Source organism: Stenella coeruleoalba, assembly GCF_951394435.1.
Source record: "Stenella coeruleoalba genome assembly, chromosome: 13".
Lineage (NCBI taxonomy): Eukaryota > Metazoa > Chordata > Mammalia > Artiodactyla > Delphinidae > Stenella > Stenella coeruleoalba.
This window is the reverse complement of record NC_137159.1, coordinates 42,739,706-42,758,660: the sequence shown is the minus strand read 5'-3', so window position 1 is coordinate 42,758,660 and position 18,955 is coordinate 42,739,706. Positions and strand designations below refer to the sequence as shown.

Below are 18,955 nucleotides of genomic sequence, written 5' to 3'. Positions count from 1 at the left end.
AAATGTTGAAAGAAAGAAATGATTTAAAAAATAAGAATGAGGAAGTAGGAAGGAAGGCTGGAAAGAAAGGAGTGAAGAGAAAGGGAAGGGGAGGAAGTAAAAACAAAAGAAAAAATTCATTGTGGGGGGTGTTTACTATCCTCCTAGAAAAATTAAATGGACTAAAATCATAAGGGGAAAAATTCAGGAAACTAAGAGATCTAAAGAGGCTTCATTTTACATATAAAATCCCGATTAAAATCAAATTATTTTTCTTAAGTTGAAGGTTTCCATGATGAACATAGATATTGACAGTTTAGCCCTCAAGGGAAATTCAGGAAGCCAGGAATGGCTCACTCAGCTGTGACACCACTGACAAAGATCTGAAAAGGAAAGAACATTTGGTGAAGGAAAAAAAAAAAAATCACTGAATTCATGAACGCTTTGATGTGATCAACAGCATTTTCTGATATGCAGAGAGCACATGTCAGAGAGATGGACAAGATCAGCTCCCAGGAGGCTGAAGAAATCGGCTCTGAAACCTTCCGGCCACTTCACCTTGCCTTACCTTGGCTGCTTGTTAGTGATCCCCGAGGGATAAATGCATTAAAGTTGATAGAAGCATAATGTGTACTGTGTATATATTAAGGAAAATATAAAATTAATCGCTTCCTCTTCATTTCAGGTTGCTTCAGCAGCAGCTGCATGAAGTTTGAGAGTTTAGTTTTGTTTGTATTTCTAATGAGCTTGGGGCCTTTGTGAAGAAAGTTAAAAGCATTTTAGTGAATGTCCCTAAATCTTATGGTCATTTTAAAATTCAAGACACTGGGAAATCCGAGTTGTACAACATGTCAACTTGAGAGGAGCTAAATTTATGGCTCTCTAGTCAGCCAGTACAGTTCTTTTATAAGCCTACAAGTCTATTGTATCAAGCTCATTAACCTGTAGACAGTTTTAAAGGCTTCTGCAAAACACTCATTTACAATATTGAATGGGTTAGGTACTGAATGCCCTGATCTTGTATGTCTGCCCATTGTCTGAAACTTATTTTAGAGGAGGATACTGTTGTATGCAGACCTCTCTAAAAATAAATTTGAAGCAGGCAATTCTTATTTGTCTTTATGTTTCAATTGCATTTAACCTGGGAAGTAATCTACTGTAGTGTTTAAAAGCATAAGCTTCATAGCTGGAGAGAGCCTGTGTTTGAATCCCATGTTTGCCACTCACTAAGCTAAACAACATCGATCAAGTCATTAAGCATATCTGTATCTTCGTTTTCTCAACGGGAAAATGGAAATAGCAATACTACCTACATAACTTAAAGCATCATTGGGAACACTAAGTGAGTTATGGAAATTTCTCATAGCAGTGCCTGGCAAATGCTCAAGAAACATCAGGAATAATAATAATACTTATTACTATTGTTATTAATTCTCAATACTTTTTTGGCCAATCTTTAACTGCTAATGTCCCTACATTCCCATTCCATAAGTTCTCTGTTTGCTTCCAAATTTTCTTGACTCCATCCTAATTTATATGACATTTCCAAAAAAAGCCTGTATTTCAACGCAATACGCATAGATACATATAACTCTCTCTCTCTCTCTCTCTCTCTCTCTCTCTCTCTCTCTCTCGTGTGCATGTGCATGCACACACACACATACACAAACACAAAACAACTTCTCACAAAACAATATTTACCTTTAATTCATATTATGAAATTGACATGGTCTAGTGTACTCTATTTAAAAAGAAATGCTGGACTTCCCTGGTGGCGCAGTGGTTAAGAAGCTGCCTGCCAACGCAGGGGACACGAGTTTGAGCCCTGGTCCAGGAAGATCCCACATGCCGTGGAGCAACTAAGCCTGTGCACCACAACTACTGAGCCTGTGCTCTAGAGACCGTGAGCCATAACTACTGAGCCCACATGCCACAACTACTGAAGCCTGAGTTACTAGAGCCTGTGCTCCACAACAAAAGAAGCCACTGCGATGAGAAGCCTGCACACCGCAAGGAAGAGTAGCCCCCACTCGCTGCAAATAGAGAAAGCCCGCATGCAGCAACTAAGACCCAACGCAGCCAAAAATAAATAAATAAATAAATTTATTTTAAAAATAAATAAATAAAAAAGATATGCTAGTCATGACCCATTAAATTGATTTTATAACATAGAAATAAATCATGGCCCATGGTTTGAAAAGCAATCTTATAAAAGAGAAGCGCTAATCAGATAAACTGTTATATTTTTAAAGGATGATGTTAAGTAATGAGTTAGCCCTAGAAGAACAGATTTTCCTATTATAAGAGGCCTAAAATGACTTTACCTAATAGAAATGTGTGGAAATGATGGATAAGTAGGAGCAATTTTGCACTGAAACATTCATTTCTATTCCCTAAATCCAAGTTAACTGTGATCCATTCCTGACTCTGGTAAGTTCTTTTATCAACAACTGTCTCTGAAATATCTGCTCATGATTCAGAACTGTGCATTAAAATAAGGGATACATGTCTATGATCAGTTCACTAATAATTTAAAAGAAACACATAATTTGTGTGGTACCTAGTTTCAGAAAAGACTGACTAGAAATCACCCACTTAAGAAAGAACTAACAATGCCAGAAAAGATACCCTTAATGGTATTGTGACTAAAAGCTTATGGCTTCTTATTGATGGAGCTTTTGAATATTCGGCTAGAACAATACAAAATAATGCTGCATCTCCTGGATAAATGAGACAATTGCTTAGCTGATTCTATTTAGAAAATAAAGTAATGTATTACTTGCTCCCATGATAGTCAAAAAAAAAAAGAATTTTTAATTTTGCCACCAATATATGCTAACAACCTTTTTTTGTGCAATGAACCTCTTTGGAAGCCTAGAGAAGTCTATGAACCCCTTCTTAGAAAAGATTTTTTAAATACATAATATCAAACGATGGAATTAAAAAGTAGGACAATTATATTAAAGTACTGATCAATTTATAAGGCCCCCTGATAGTTCTGGAACCCAAGTTAAGAAATATATGACTATGAAAAAAATGTTTTATATATATATATGGAAAGAGAGAGATTTGTTTTCCTACCCTGTTCAAGCACATCCTTGAAGAGGTAAATAAAATAACTTACTCTGTAATAAATTAGATGTGGTCTAGTAAACTTTAATCCAAGTTGTGTTTTTTTGTTGTTGCTGTTGTTTTTGCGGTACACGGGCCTCTCACTGTTGTGGCCTCTCCTGTTGCGGAGCACAGGCTCCGGACGTGCAGGCTCAGCAGCCATGGCTCATGGGCCCAGCCACCCCCCGGCATGTGGGATCTTCCTGGACCGGGGCACGAACCCGTGTCCCCTGCATCGGCAGGCGGACTCTCAACCACTGCGCCACCAGGGAAACCCCCAAGTTGTGCTTTTTTATTATCCTTTTTTCTTTTTGATGTTAGGGTAATATGGCAAGATTTGAAGACAAAACATATTTCTGCAGAATGAATTCCACTAGTAGCACTACAAACTGAATCATATTATATGGATAAATCTAGTTACTATAATGTCAGTACAAAATAATCTTCAAACATGTATGCTTAGAGCTTCCAGGTTGGAGAAACAGAACACTTCGGCACACCATTGTGCAGGTTGCCAAACTCCATGATACCTTTGTTTGGGACCACGTCCTACATATCTCTTTATTTGGCTGTTGTTAATATAATGAGCATCTAAAACTGCAGAATCACAGGCTTCAGAAGTTTTGTCACTATTTTGATGTTTCATCTTTGGAAAACTGCTATCAGGCAAGGAGTTTCCTCTGTTCTGCCTTATTGTCATTGACCAAAAATCTACTTCATACAAGCAATCTAAAGAACTGGCTTTCTCAGATTTCAATTCATGATTCTTTGGAAAGCTTTGGAAAAAAGAGAACCCCTAAAAATAATATTTGTTGACGGAGACAAGATGGCAGAATAGAAGGACGTGAGCTCACATCCTCTCACGAAAACACTAAAATCACAACTAACTGACGAACAACCATAGTAAAAAAAAAAGACGGGAAGCTACAAAAAAGATATTCTACATCCAAAGACAAAGAAGAAGCCACAACGAGATTTTAAGAGGGGTGCAATCGTTATAAAATCAAACCCGATACCCGCCGGGTGGGCAGCCCACAAACTGGAGAATGCTTATATTGCAGGGGTTCATCCATAGGAGTGAGGGTTCTGAGCCAAATGTCTGGCTCCCTAGCCTGGGGGTCTGGCATTGAGAAGAGGAGCTCCCAGAGTATCTGGCTTTGAAAGCCACTAGGACTTGATCGCCAGCAATCCACAGGACTGGGGGGAAGCAGAAGCTCCACTCTTGGAGGGTACACACAGGGTCTCATGTGCACCACAACCCAAGGAAAAAGCAGTGAGTTCATAGGAGACTGGGCCAGACCTACGTGCTGGTCTTGGAGCGTCTCCTGAGGAGCTGGGGGGTGGCTGTGGCTCACTGTGGGGACAGAGACACTGGTGGCAGTGGTTCTGGGGAGTACTTATTGGTGTGAGACTTCTTGGAGGCTGCCATTTTCTCACCAAGACCTGGCCCCACCCAACAGCCTATAGGCCCCAGTGCTGGGACACCTCAGGCCAAACAATCAGCAGGGTGGGAACACAGCCCCAGCTACCAGCAGACAGGCTGCCTAAAATCCTGGTGAGCCAACAGCTGCCTGGTAAACACACCTCTTGACATGGCCCTGCCCACCAGAGGAACAAGACCCAATTTCACCCACCAGTGGACAGGACCCAGTCCCTCCTACCAGAAAGTATGCACAAACTTCTCAGACCAGCCTCATCCACCAGGGGTCAGACACCAGAAGAAAAAGGAATTACAACCCTGCAGCCTGCAGAATGGAAAACACAATCACAGAAAGTTAGACAAAATGAAGGCAGAGAAATATGTTCCAGGTGGAGGAACAAGATAAAACCCCAGAAGAACAACTAAGGGAGGTAAAGATAGGAAATCTATCTGAAAAAGAATTCAGAGTAATGATAGTAAAGACAATCCAAGATCTCGTAAAAATAATGAAGGCACAGACCGAGAAGATACAAGCAATATTTAATAAAGAATTAGAAGGTCTAAAGAACAAACAAACAGAGAAGAACTGAAATAAAAAAAATACACTAGAAGGAATCAATAGCAGAATAAATGAGGCAGAAGAACAGATAAGTGAGCTGGAGGACAGAATGGTGGCAATCAGTGGTGTTGAACAGAATAAAGAAAAAAGAATGAAAAGAAATGAAGACAATTTAAGAGACCTCAGGGACAACATTAAGCACACCAACATTCGTATTATAGAGGTCCCAGAAGAAGAGAGAGAGAAAGAGCATGAGAAAATATTTGAAGAGGTAACAGCTGAAAACTTCCCTAACATGGGAAAGAAAACAGTCACCCAAGTCTAGGAAATGCAGAGTGCCAGGCAGGATAAACCCAAGGAGTAACACCCTGAGACACACAGTAATCAAACTGCCAAAAATTGAAGACAAAGAAAAAATATTAAAAGCAACAAGGGGGGCTTCCCTGCTGGCGCAGTGGTTGAGAGTCCGCCTGCCGATACAGGGGACATGGGTTCTTGCCCCGGTCGAGGAAGATCCCACGTGCCACGGAGCAGCTGGGCCTGTGAGCCATGGCCGCTGAGCCTGCACGTCCGGAGCCTGTGCTCTGCAACAGGAGAGGCCACAACAGTGAGAGACCGCATATCGCAAAAAAAAAAAAAAAAGCAACAAGGGAAAAGCAACAAATAACATACAAGGGAATCCCCATAAAGTTATGACCTGATTTTTCAGCCAAAACTCTGCAGGCCAGAAGGGAGTGGCACAATATATTTAAACTGATGAAAGGGAAAAACCTACAACCAGGAATACTCTACCCAGAAAGGCTCTAGTTCAGATTTGATGGAGAAATCAAAAGTTTTACAGGTAAGCAAAAGTTAAGAGAATTCAGCACCACCAAACAAGCTTTACAACAAATACTAAAGGAACTTCTCTAGGTGAAAAAGAAAAGGCCACAACTAGAAACAAGAAAATTACGAATGGGAAAGCTCACCGGTAAAGGCAAACAAATGTACAGTAAATGTCGGAAATCATCCACACACAAATATGATATCAAAACCAGCAATCATGAGAAGAGGAGAGCACAAATGCATAATATTGGAAATGCATTTGAAATGAAAAGACCAGCAACTTAAAACAATCTTGTTTATATACAGACTGCTGTATCAAAACCTCATGGTAACCACAAACAAAAAATCTACAACAGATACACACACAAAAAAGAAAAAGCAATCCAAACAAAACACTGAAGTCAGTCATCAAATCACAAGAGAAAGGAACAAAAGAGGAAGGGAAGAAAAAAGTAGCTACAAAAAGAATCCAAAACAATTAACAAAATGGCAATAAGAACATACATATCGATAATTACCTTAAATATAAAGTAAATGGATTATATGCTTCAACCAGAAGACATAGACTGGCTGAATGGATACAAAAACAATACCTGTATATATGCAGTCTACAAGAGACCCACTTCATCTCTAGGGACACATACAGACTGAAAGTGAGGGGATGGAAAAGGGTATGCCATGCAAATGGAAATCAAAAGAAAACTGGAGAAGTAATATTCATATCAGGCAAAACAGACTTTCAAATAAAGACTGTTACAAGAGACAAAGACAGACACTACATAATGATCAAGGGAAAAATCCAAAAGAAGATATAACAATTACAAATATATATGCACCCAGCGTAGGAGGATCTCAAAATATAAGGCAAATGCTAACAGCCATAAAAGGAGAAATCGACAGTAACACAGTAAGTGTGGGACTTTAACATCCCACTTTCAACAATGGACGATCATCCAGACAGAAAATCAATACAGAAACACAGGCGCTAAATGACACATTAGCCCAGAAGGACTTAATTGATATTTATAGAGCATTCCATCTGAAAGCAGCAGAATACACATTCTTTTAAAGTGCACATGGAGCAATCTCTAGGATTGATCACATGATGGGCCACAAAGAGAGCCTCAGTAAATTTAAGAAAATTGAAATTATTATCAAGCGTCGTTTCCGACCACAACATTATGAGATTAGAAATCAACTAAAAAAAAAAACAAACTATAAAAAACATTAACGGGCTTCCCTGGTGGCGCAGTGGTTGAGAATCTGCCTGCCAATGCAGGGGACACGGGTTCAAGCCCTTGTCTGGGAAGATCCCAAATGCCATGAAGCAACTAGGCCCGTGAGCCACAACTACTGAGCCTGCATATCTGGACCTTGTGCTCTGCAACAAGAGAGGCCGCGACAGTGAGAGGCCTGTGCACCGCGATGAAGAGTGGCCCCCGCTCACCGCAACTAGAGAAAGCCCTCACACAGAAACAAAGACCCAACACAGCCAAAAATAAAGAAAGAAAGAAGCTTTCATTTAAAAAAACAAAACAAAACATTAACACATGGAGGCTAAACAATATGCTACCCAACAACCAATGGATCACTGAAGAAATCAAAGAGGAAATAAAAAAATATCTAGAGACAAATGAAAATGAAAACATGATCCAAAACCTATGGAACACAGCAAAAGCAGTTCTAAGAGGGAAGTTCATAGTGATACAATCTTACCTCAGGAAACAAGAACAATCTAAAATAAACAACCTACCCTTACCCCTAAAGCAACTAGAGGAAGAATAAAAATAACCCCAAAGTTAGTAGAAGGAAAGAAATCATAACGATTACAGCAGAAATAAATGAAATAGAGACAAAGAAAACAATAAAAAATATCAATGAAACTAAAAGCTGATTCTTTGAAAAGATAAACAAAGTTGATAAAACTTTAGCCAGATTCATCAAGAAAAAAAAGGGAGAGGGCTCAAATCAATAAAATTAGAAATGAAAAAGGAGAAGTTACAATGCACACCACAGAGATACAAAGAATCATAAGAGACTACTACAAGCAACTCTACGCCAATAAAATGAACAACCTAGGGACTTCCCTGGTGGTGCAGTGGTTAAGAATCTGCCTGCCAGTGCAGGGGACACAGGTTCGAGCCCTGGTCCAGGAGGATCACACATGCCATGGAGCAACAAAGACCATGCGCCACAACTACTGAGCCTGCGCTCTAGAGCCTGTGAGCCACAACTACTGAGCCCATCTGCCACAACTACTGAAGCCTGTGTGCCTAGAGCCTGTGCTCTACAACAAGAGAAGCCATTGCAATGAGAAGCCCACGCACCACAATGAAGAGATAGCCCCCACTCACCACCACTACAGAAAGCCTGTGTGCAGCAATGAAGACCAAATGCAGCCAAAAATAAATAAATTTGTTAAAAAAAAAAGGACAACCTAGAAGAAATGGGGAAATTTTCAGAAACGTACAATCTCCCAAGACTGAACCAGGAAGAAATAGAAAATATGAACAGATCAATCACAAGTACTGAAATTGAAATTGTGATTTAAAAACTCCCTACAAACAAAGGTCCAGGAACAGATGGCTTCACAGCTGAATTCTATCAAACATTTAGAGAAAAGTTAACACCTATACTTCTGAAACTATTGCAAAAAACTGCAGAGGAAAGAACACTCCCAAACTAATTCTATGAGGCCACCATCACCCTGATACCAAAATGAGACAAAGATACCATAAAAAAAGCAAATCACAGGCCAATATCACTGATGAACATGGGCACAAAAATCCTCAACAAAGTACTAGCAAACAGAATCTAACAATACATTAAAAGGATCATACTCCATGATCAAGTGGGATTTATCCCCAGGATGCAAGGATTTTTCAATAGCTGCAAATCAGTGTGATACACCACGATAACAAATTAAAGAATAAAAACCATATGATCATCTCAATAAAGGCAGGAAAAGCTTTTGACAAAATTCAACACCATTTATGGTAAAAACTCTCCAGAGAATAGGCATAGAGGGAACCCACCTCAACATAATAAAGGCCATATATGAAAAACCTATAGCTAATATCATGCTCAATGGTGAAAAGCTGAAAGCATTTCATCTAAGATCAAGAACAAGACAAGGATGTCCACTTTCGCCACTTTTTATCAACATAGTTTTAGAAGTCCTATCCACGGCAATCAGAGAAGAAAAGGAAATAAAAGGAATCCAAATCGGAAAAGAAGAAGCAAAACTGTCACCGTTTGCAGATGACAAGATACTATACATAGAAAATCCTAAAGATGTTAACAGAAAACTACTAGATTTCATCCATGAATTCAGTAAAGTTGCAGGATACAAAATTAACACACAGAAATATGTTGCGTTTCCATAAACTAACAACAAAAGATCAGAAAGAGAAATTAACAATCAATCCCATTTACCATCACATCAAAAAGAATAAAGTACCTAGGAATAAACTTACCTAAGGAGGCAAAAGACCTGTACTCTGAAAACTTTAAGATGCTGATGAAAGAAATCGAAGATGCCACAAACAGATGGAAACATATACCACATTCTTGGATTGGAAGAATCAATATTTTTAAAATGACTATACTACCCAAGGCAGTCTACAGATTCAATGTAATCCCTAGCAAATTACCAATGACATTTTTCACAGAAATTGAATAAAAAATTTTTAAATTTGTATGGAGACACAAAAGATCCCAAACAGCCAAAGCAATCTTGAGAGAGAAAAACAGAGCTGGAGGAGTCAGGCTCCCTGACTTCACACTACAGTAATCAAAACAGTATGGTACTGTTACAAGGACAGAAATATCAATCAATGGAACAGGACAGAAAGCCCAGAAATAAACCCACTCACCTATGGTCAATTAATCTATGACAAAGGAGGCAAGAATATACAATGGAGAAAAGACAGTCTTTTCAATAAGTGGGGCTGGAAAAACTGGACAGCTACGTGGAAAAAAAGAACTTAGAACATTCTTTAACATCATATACAAAACTAAACTCAAAATGGATTAAAGACCTTAATGTAAGACCAGATATTATAAAGCTCTTAGAGGAAAACATAGGCAGAACTCCTTGACGTAAATTGCAGCAATACCTTTTTTGATCCACTTCCTAGAGTAATAAAAATTTAAAAAAATAATTAACAATAGGGACCCAATGAAAATTAAAAGCTTTTGCATAGCAAAGGAAACCATAAACAAAATGAAAAGAAAGCCCACAGGATGGGAGAGTATATTTGCAAAGGGTGGGACCGACAAGGGATTAATCTCCAAAATATACAAACAGCTCTTGCAGCTCAATATCAAAAAACCACACAATCCAATCAAATAATGGGCAGAGGGCTTCCCTGGTGGCGTAGTGGTTGAGAGTCCACCTGCCGATGCAGCGGACACGGGTTCGTGCCCCGGTCCGGGAAGATCCCACATGCTGTGGAGCGGCTGGGCGCGTGAGCCATGGCCGCTGAGCCTGCGCGTCCGGAGCCTGTGCTCTGCTACGGGAGAGGCTACAACAGTGAGAGGTCTGCGTACTGCAAACAAACAAACAAACAAACAAAAAAAATGGGCAGAAGACCTAAACAGACATTTCTCTAAAGAAGACATAGAGATAGCCAAGAGGCACATGAAAAGATGCTCAACATCACTAATTATTATGAGAAGTGCAAATCAAAACTGCAATGAGATGGCACCTCACACTAGTCAGAATGGCCATCATCAAAAAGTCTACAAACAAAAAACGCTGGCGAGGGTGTGGAGAAGAGGGAACCCTCCTACACCGTTGGCAGGAATGTAAATTGGTACAGCCACTATGGAGAACAGTATGGAGGTTCCTTAAAAAACTAAAATAGAGCTACTATATGATCCAACTATCCCACTCCTGGGCATATATCTGGAGAAAACCATAATTCAAAAAGATACATGCACTGCAATGTTCATAGCAGCACTATTTACAATAGCCAAGACATGGAAGCAACCTAAATGTCCACTGACAGATGAATGGATAAAAAGAAGTGGTCAATTTTACAATGGAATATTACTTAGCCATAAAAAAGAACTGAAATAATGTCAGTTGCAACAACATGGATGGACCTAGAGATTATCATAGTAAGTGAAGTAAGTCAGACAGAGAAAGACAAATATCATATGGTATCACTTGTATATGGAATCAAAAAAAAATGATAGAAATGAACTTATTTACAAAACAGAAACAGACTCACAGAATTAGAAAACAAACTTATGGTTACCAAAGGGGAAGGGTGCTGGGTAGGGATAAAGTAGGAGTTTGCGATTAACATACACACCCTGCTATATTTAAAACAGAACCAACAAGGACCTAATGTATAGCACAGGGAAATCTACTCAATATTCTGTAATAAGCTAAATGGGAAAAGAATTTGAAGAAGAATAGATATATGTATAACTGAATCATTTTGCTGTGCACCTGAAACTAACACAACACTATAAATCAATTATATTCCAATATTAAATAAAATTTTTTAAAAAACAGATAAAGCTCAAAACCTAATGGGGCTTACATTCTAGTTGAGAAAAGTAAGTGAGAGAATAAATAGTTATATAAAATAATTTAATATGGTGATAAAGTGAAAATAAAATAAAATTAGAAACTCCTACTAAAACGTTCATTTGTAAATAAGAGAAAATTGTTACCTCTGGGAGATTTTCAAGTCTATCTTACATGGTCCCAAGATGACTAGAAATATCATGGTCAAAATAGAAAAATAAAAGGGAAACTCCACTCAAAAGAATACAGAAGAATATGAGATCAGGGACCTCGTAAATTCATATACCCATGACAATGAGAACAGGATGTGTGTGGTTCTGCAGTCCCAAAAATCTGTGGCTGTGACCTTTCTCATTGCTAGTGCTGCTTGTATTTTTGGCAGTTTCCTCAGGATCTATGGCCTTAAATGATGCATGGAGAAGGGGGAAAATGGAATTACTCCTTTGTGACATACCTGAATTTAATGCCTTGCAGCAATGTCCCAGATTGTTAGTTTGGGCCTTGCAAAAGTAATATCTCTCCAAGAGGGGCAGGCAAAAATGGAGGCAACAAAGACGTGGGTGCCTGAAAATAGAGCCATCATATTTAGTCTACAAAAAAGAAGTGGCAGCCAGAAGTAATTATGACCATTATAACATGTATCATTTGTCGAGTACCCACTATGTCTTACGTATTGAAGAGGTGTTTGCATATTTTACCCAAATAAATTCAACAATGCAGTGTAACCTGATTTCCAGGAAAAGTCACATTCAAACTAATAAAATCCAGTCGTCAAAAGTAGTTTTAAAATAGTTCTGTTCATTACTTGCATTTGAAATAAACTCCTTAAAATTAAAAAAAAAAAAGTATGCTTTATATTTTTCTTACCAATAAACTATAGTCTTCAGAAGACTTCTTTAAATAAAATATTTAAATCAATCCCCCGCCCCCCAGCAAAAAAAAAAAAAAAAAAGAAAAAAGAAGGAAACAAAAAGCCAGCTATCTGGCCTGTCTCAAAAAAGTGAAAGAGGATGCAGGCTTGGACTGAGCCATTATTAAGAAACAACTAGGACTGATTGGAAGTACACCTGAATACAGTTGAAACGAATGCTACTATTATTAGAGTTATTGCCTAACACTGTGACTCAAATGAATCCAGGAGATTTGAAGGCTTCTAAATTAGTCTTTTGCTTTCCTATGTTCAAATAAGCTTTCTCCCTCCTTCAGGGTATTTTTATTTTACCTTTATATTATTTTGATCTTTCATTGCTAGAAAATTTTATAACACTGTGACTGGTATATTGAGGTCATCTTGTTTCTGAAGTTGCAGTCAATCATAAATGTTCCTCAAATGAAGTTCTCTCTACTATGGATGAATCTTTCCTACATGATCAGTCTCACTAACTTACAGGAAACAGATGAATGACAGACCGTTCTGAGGGATGGAGACTGGAACTGAGATAAACGGAAGCAGATATGAAAATATTAAAAAAAAATAAATAATGTAAAACATTATCCAACTGCAGCTTCCAGTCACTGTATGTAGTGATCCAACCCATTCATTTCGATGATATTCCCAAGGGAAGTTATACGATGTAAAAGCACAGATTTGTTTAGAATGAGAAAAATCAGTCTAACAATTCTCTCTACTTTCATATTTACAGTCAATTACATGAAATATTGAAGCAGGAAATTACACCAGTATCTAAATCATCCATAAATAATTCAAACTGTCATCTTTTGGCTGATCCACTAAAGGCACTGTTTTTATTTGTGAAACAATTGAGAATTTTAATATAGAATATATGTATATGGGGACTACACCCACAGTGTTTTATTATAAAGCCTGTCACGCTTCCATGTTCCCAAACGATGTTCCTGATGTACAGGTTCAGAAACTGACATTCTATTAAGAGCTAGTAATTAGCAGGCCAGAGGGGATGCCTTACTTTGCATAAAGATGTCTAATAGAGTTTCAAATGTTAGATGGCATTTACAGTAATAATTTTATGATACTGTTCAAAAGACAGAAAACAGTTTATTTTGAACATTAGGCTAACTGATTAATGACTACTTATGAAAATGACTCAAGTGCCTAATATCCACCTATCACTCTATTTGGTGCTTTAGATGAGAAAAGTAAGATAAAATACAGTCCTTACCACAGGAAGCTGCACTACACTTAAAGAGAGATGTATACATATTTTTTAAATGAGCTTTACATAAAACCATATGATGTTCAGCAGCTTCCTTGTAAATTATATTGTAATTAAATGTCATATTTCAAAAAATTCATTTCTTTTATTAAACTACTTGTGATCAAACCTTCCATTTTATAATTTTTCGATCTTTTTGACTATCACCTAAAGTGGGAGAAAGAACAAGAACATAATTTCAGTTGTCCTCATGTCAAATATCTGGCAGAACCTAAAGCAGCTATCTATATAGTTATAAGGTTCTAGTTGGAAGGAATACAGATAGCCAGGTAAGTGAAGCTTCCTCATGCCATATTAAGTTATGGTTAATTGGACCAAAAATTATGGATATGCTGGTTTTGTAACCATGGAGAAACATACAAAAATAAGCTTTGTAATTTGTAATGATAAATTTATCTATTAAATATTTACTGAGAGTGTACTATGTACTGGCATGTGTTCTAAGTACTTAAAATACAGAGATGAATTAAATATACAGCTCACAATGAAAGATACAAACATGTACATTAATAAAAAAGTAAGTATTAGAGTACCTATATTCTAATATTTTGGATGATATTTTGGGAGCCACTGAAAGTACAACTAATCCTTTAAGGGTACAGGTGAGCAGGAAATTAGAGGAGATTTCATTGAGGTAGTGATATTTGAGGTGGGTTCTAAAGGTTAATTTAGAAACTGCATTCTAGGATAAGTCCCCTCTCACCACTCCTATTCTTCCCATTGTGCTGAAAGTCCTGGCCAATGATTTAAGACCAAAAAAAAGTATACTGGGAAGGAAGAAATAATATTATCTTTTTGCAGAAGACATGGCTGTATGTAGAAAATCCCAAAGAATCAACAACAACAAAAATTATTGGAACTAATAAGCAATTATAGCAAGGTTGCAGAATATAAGGTTAATATACAAAAGTCAATTGTGTTCCCTTATACTGGCAGTGAACAACTGAAATTTGACATCAAACAATATCATATACATTAGTACCAAAAAAATAAATAAAGACTTGGGTATAAAGCTAACAAAATATGTACAAGATACATATGAGGAAAACTGTAAAACTCTAATGAAAAAAAAAATCAAAGAAAAAAGATCTAACTACATGGACAGATATTCAGATATTCTATGTTCATGGATAGGAAGACTCAATATTGTTAAATATCATTTTTCCCCATCTTAATCTATAAATTCAACGCAATCTAAATCAAATTTCAGCAAGTGACTTATTCTAAAGTTTATATGGAAAGGCAAAAGACCCAGATTAGCCAATATGATATTGAAGAAAAATAAAGTCAGAGGACCAACACTATATGACTTCAACACTTACTACAAAGCTACACTGATCAAAACAGTGTGGTATTGACAAAAAACAAATAGAAAAACAGAGCAATGGAACAGTATAAAGAGGCCAGAAATTTACCCACATAAATATAGACAATTGATCTCTGATAAAGGAGCACAGGCTATTCAACAAAGAATAAGTGTTTCCAAAAAATGGTGCTTGAGGGACCTTCAAGATGGTGGAGGAGTAAGATGTGGAGATCACCTTCCTCTCCACAAATACATCAAAAATACATGTACATGTGGAACAACTCCTAAAGAACACATACTGAACGCTGGCAGAAGACCTCAGACTTCCCAAAAGGCAAGAAAATTCCCACATACCTGGGTAGGACAAAAGAAAAAAAGAAAAACAGAGACAAAAGAATAGGGATGGGACCTGCACCCCTGGGAGGGAGCTGTGAAGGAGGAAAAGTTTCCACACACTAGGAAGCCCCATCACTGACGGAGAACGTGGTGGTTGGGGAGAAGCTTCGGAGCCATGGAGGAGAACGCAGCAACAGAGGTGCAGAGGGCAAAGCAGAGAGATTCCCGCACAGAGGATTGGTGCCAACAAGCACTCACCAGCCTGAGAGGCTTGTCTGCTTACCTGCCGGGATGGATGGGGGCTAAAGGCTGAGGCTCGGGCTTCGGAGGTCAGATGACAGGGAGAGGACTGGGGTTGGCTGCATGAACACAGTCTGAAGGGGGCTAGTGTGCTACAACTAGCCAGGAGGAAGTCCGGGAAAAAGTCTGGACCTTCTTAAGAGGCAAGAGACCATTGTTTCAGGGGGCACAAGGAGAGGAGATTCAGAGAACCGCCTAAACGAGATCCAGATATGGGTGCGAGCCGCAGCTATCAGCGTGGACACCAGAGATGGGCATGAAATGCTAAGGCGGCTGCCGCTACCACCAAGAATCCTGTGTGGAAGCACAGGTCACTATCCAAACCTCCCCTCCTGGGAGCCAGTGCAGCCTGCCAGGGTACAGTGATCCAGTGACAACTTCCCCAGGAGAACACACAGTGCGCCTCAGGATGTTGTAACATCATGCCGGCCTCTGCAGCCTCAGGCTCGCCCCACATACCATACCCCTCCCTTCCACTGGCCTGAGTGAGCCAGAGCCCCCTAATCAGCCGCTCCTTTAAACCCCTCCTGTCTGGGTAAAGAACAGATGCGAGAGGGAGATCTACATGCAGAGACGAGGCCAAATCCAAAGCTGAACCTCAGGAGCTGTGCTAACAAAGAAGAGAAAGGGAAATTTCTCCAGGCAGCCTCAGGAGAAGCAGATTAAATCTCAACAATAAACCTGAGGTACTGAATCTGTGGAATACTTGAATAGACAACGAATCACCCCAAAATTGAGTCAGTGGATTTTGGTAGCAACTGTAGACTTGGGGTTTGCCATATGTGATTGATTAGTTTCTGATTTATATGCTTATCTTAGTTTACTTTTTAGCACTTGTTATAATTGGTGGGTGTGTTTACTGGTTCGGTGGCTCTTTTCTTTTTTTAATCACTTTTTAAATTTTTTATTTTAATAATATTTAAAAAAAACTTTTAATTTAATAACTTTCATTTTATTTTATTCTTTTTTTCCCCTCCCTTTTCTTCTGAGCTGTGTGGCTGACAGGGTCTTGGTGCTCTGGCTGGGTGTCAGGCATGAGCCTTGGAGGTGGGAGAACAGAGTTGAGGCACTGGACCACCAGAGACCTCCCAACTCCATGTAATATCAATTGGCAAGAGCCCTCCCAGAGATCTCCGTCTCAACGCTAAGACCTAGCTCCACTCAACGACCAGCAAGCTCCAGTGCTGGACACCCCATGCCAAACAACTAGCAAGACGGGGACACAACTCCATCCATTAGCACAGAGGCTGCCTAAAATCACATTAAGTTCAGAGACACCCCAAAACACACCACCAGACGTGGCCCTGCCCATCAGAAAGACAAGATCCAGCCTCATCCACCAGAACACAGGCACCAGTCCCCTCCACCAGGAAGCCTACATAATACACTAAACCAACCTTAACCACTGGGGGCAGACACCAAAAACAACGGGAACTAAGAACCTGCAGCTTGCAAAAAGGAGACCCCAAACACAGTAAGTTAAGCAAAATGAGAAGACAGAGAAACACACAGCAGATGAAGGTGCAAGGTAAAAACCCACCAGACCAAACAAATAAGGAGGAGTCTACTTGACTCCTCTTCAAGGAGGAGTAGGCAGTCTACTTGAAACAGAATTCAGAGTAATGATAGTAAAGAATACCCAAAATGTTGGAAAAAGAATGGAGAAAATACAAGAAATGTTTAAATAGGACCTAGAAGAACTAAAGAGCAAACAAACAATGATGAACAATACAATAAATGGATTTTAAAATTCTCTAGAAGGAATCAATAGCAGAATAACTGAGGCAGAAGAACGGATAAGTGCCCTGGAAGATAAAACAGTGGAAATAACTACAGCAGAACAGAATAAAGAAAAAAGAATGAAAAGAATGGAGGACAGTCTCAGAGACCTCTGGGACACATAAAACACACCAACATGCGAATTATAGGGTACCAGAAGAAGAAGAGAAAAAGAAAGGGACTGAGAAAATATTTGAAGATATTATACTTGAAAACTTCCCTAATATGGGAAAGGAAATAGTCAATCAATACCAGGAAGCGCAGAGACTCCCATATGGGATAAATCAAGGAGGAACACGTCAAGACACATACTAATCAAATTACCAAAATTAAATACAAAGAAAATATATTAAAAGCAGCAAAGGAAAAGCAACAAATAACATACAAGCTAATCCCCATAAGGTTAACAGCTGATCTTTCAGCAGAAACTCTGCAAGCCAGAAGGGAGTGGCAGGACATATTTAAAGTGATGAAAGGGAAAAACCTACAACCGAGATTAGTCTAACTAGCAAGGATCGCATTCAGATTCGACGGAAAAATTAAAAACTTACAGACAAGCAAAAGCTAGGAGAATTCAGCACCACCAAACCATCTTTACAGCAAATGCTAAAGGAACTTCTCTAGGCAGGAAACACAAGAGAAGGAAAAGACCTACAATAACAAACTGAAAACAATTAAGAAAATGGTAATAGGAACATACATATTGACAATTACCTTAAATGTAAATGGATTAAATGCTCCAACCAAGTGACAAAGACTGGCTGAATGGATACAAAAACAAGACCCATATATATGCTGCATACAAGAGACCCACTTCAGACCTAGGGACACAAACTGAAAGTGAGGGGATGGAAAAAGATATTCCATGTAAATGGAAATCAAAAGAAAACTGGAGTAGCAATTCTTATATAAGAAAAAATAGACTTTAAATAAAGACTATTACAAGAGATAAAGAAGGACACTACAAAATAATCTAGGGATCAATCCAAAAAGAAGATATAACAATTGTAAATATTTATGCACCCAACATAGGAGCACCTCAATACATAAGACAAATGCTAACAGACATAAAAGATGAAATCAACAGTAACACAGTAATAGTAGGGCACTTTAACATCCCACTTTCACCAATGGACAGTTCAACCAAAATGAAAATAAATAAAGGAACACAAGCGTTAAATGACACATGAAATAAGATGGACTTAATTGATATTTATAGGACATTCCATTCAAAAACAAAAGAATACACTTTCTTCTCAAGTGCTCATGGAACATTCTCCAGGGTAGATCATATCTTGGGTCACAAATCTAGCGTTGGTAGGTTTAAGAAAACTGAAATTATATCAAGTATCTTTTCTGACCAGAATGCTATGAGACTAGATACCAATTATAGGGAAAAAAAAAACAGTAAAATACAAACACATGTAAGCTAAACAATACACTCCTAAATAACCAAGAGATCACTGCAGAAATCAAAGAGGAAATCAGAAAATACCTAGAAACAAAAGACAATGAAAACACCATGGCCCAAATCCTATGGGATGCAGCAAAAGCAGTTCTAAGAGAGAAGTTTATAGCAATACAATCCTACCTAAAGAAACAA

General features: G+C 38.5%; 1 long non-coding RNA gene across 3 annotated transcripts in view; it reads right to left on the bottom strand.

The window, feature by feature from the left end:
- LOC307196118 overlaps nucleotides 1–18,955 on the bottom strand; it is a 1,219,527-nt gene that overhangs the window by 451,964 nt on the left and 748,608 nt on the right. For 2 of the 3 annotated variants that reach the window (XR_013831038.1, XR_013831040.1), the window contains one exon: nucleotides 11,891–12,000. The exons of the other annotated variant lie outside the window; for it this stretch is intronic. This is a non-coding gene — a long non-coding RNA (uncharacterized lncRNA). The remainder of the gene's footprint in view (nucleotides 1–11,890; nucleotides 12,001–18,955) is intronic. 3 annotated transcript variants of the gene reach the window in all.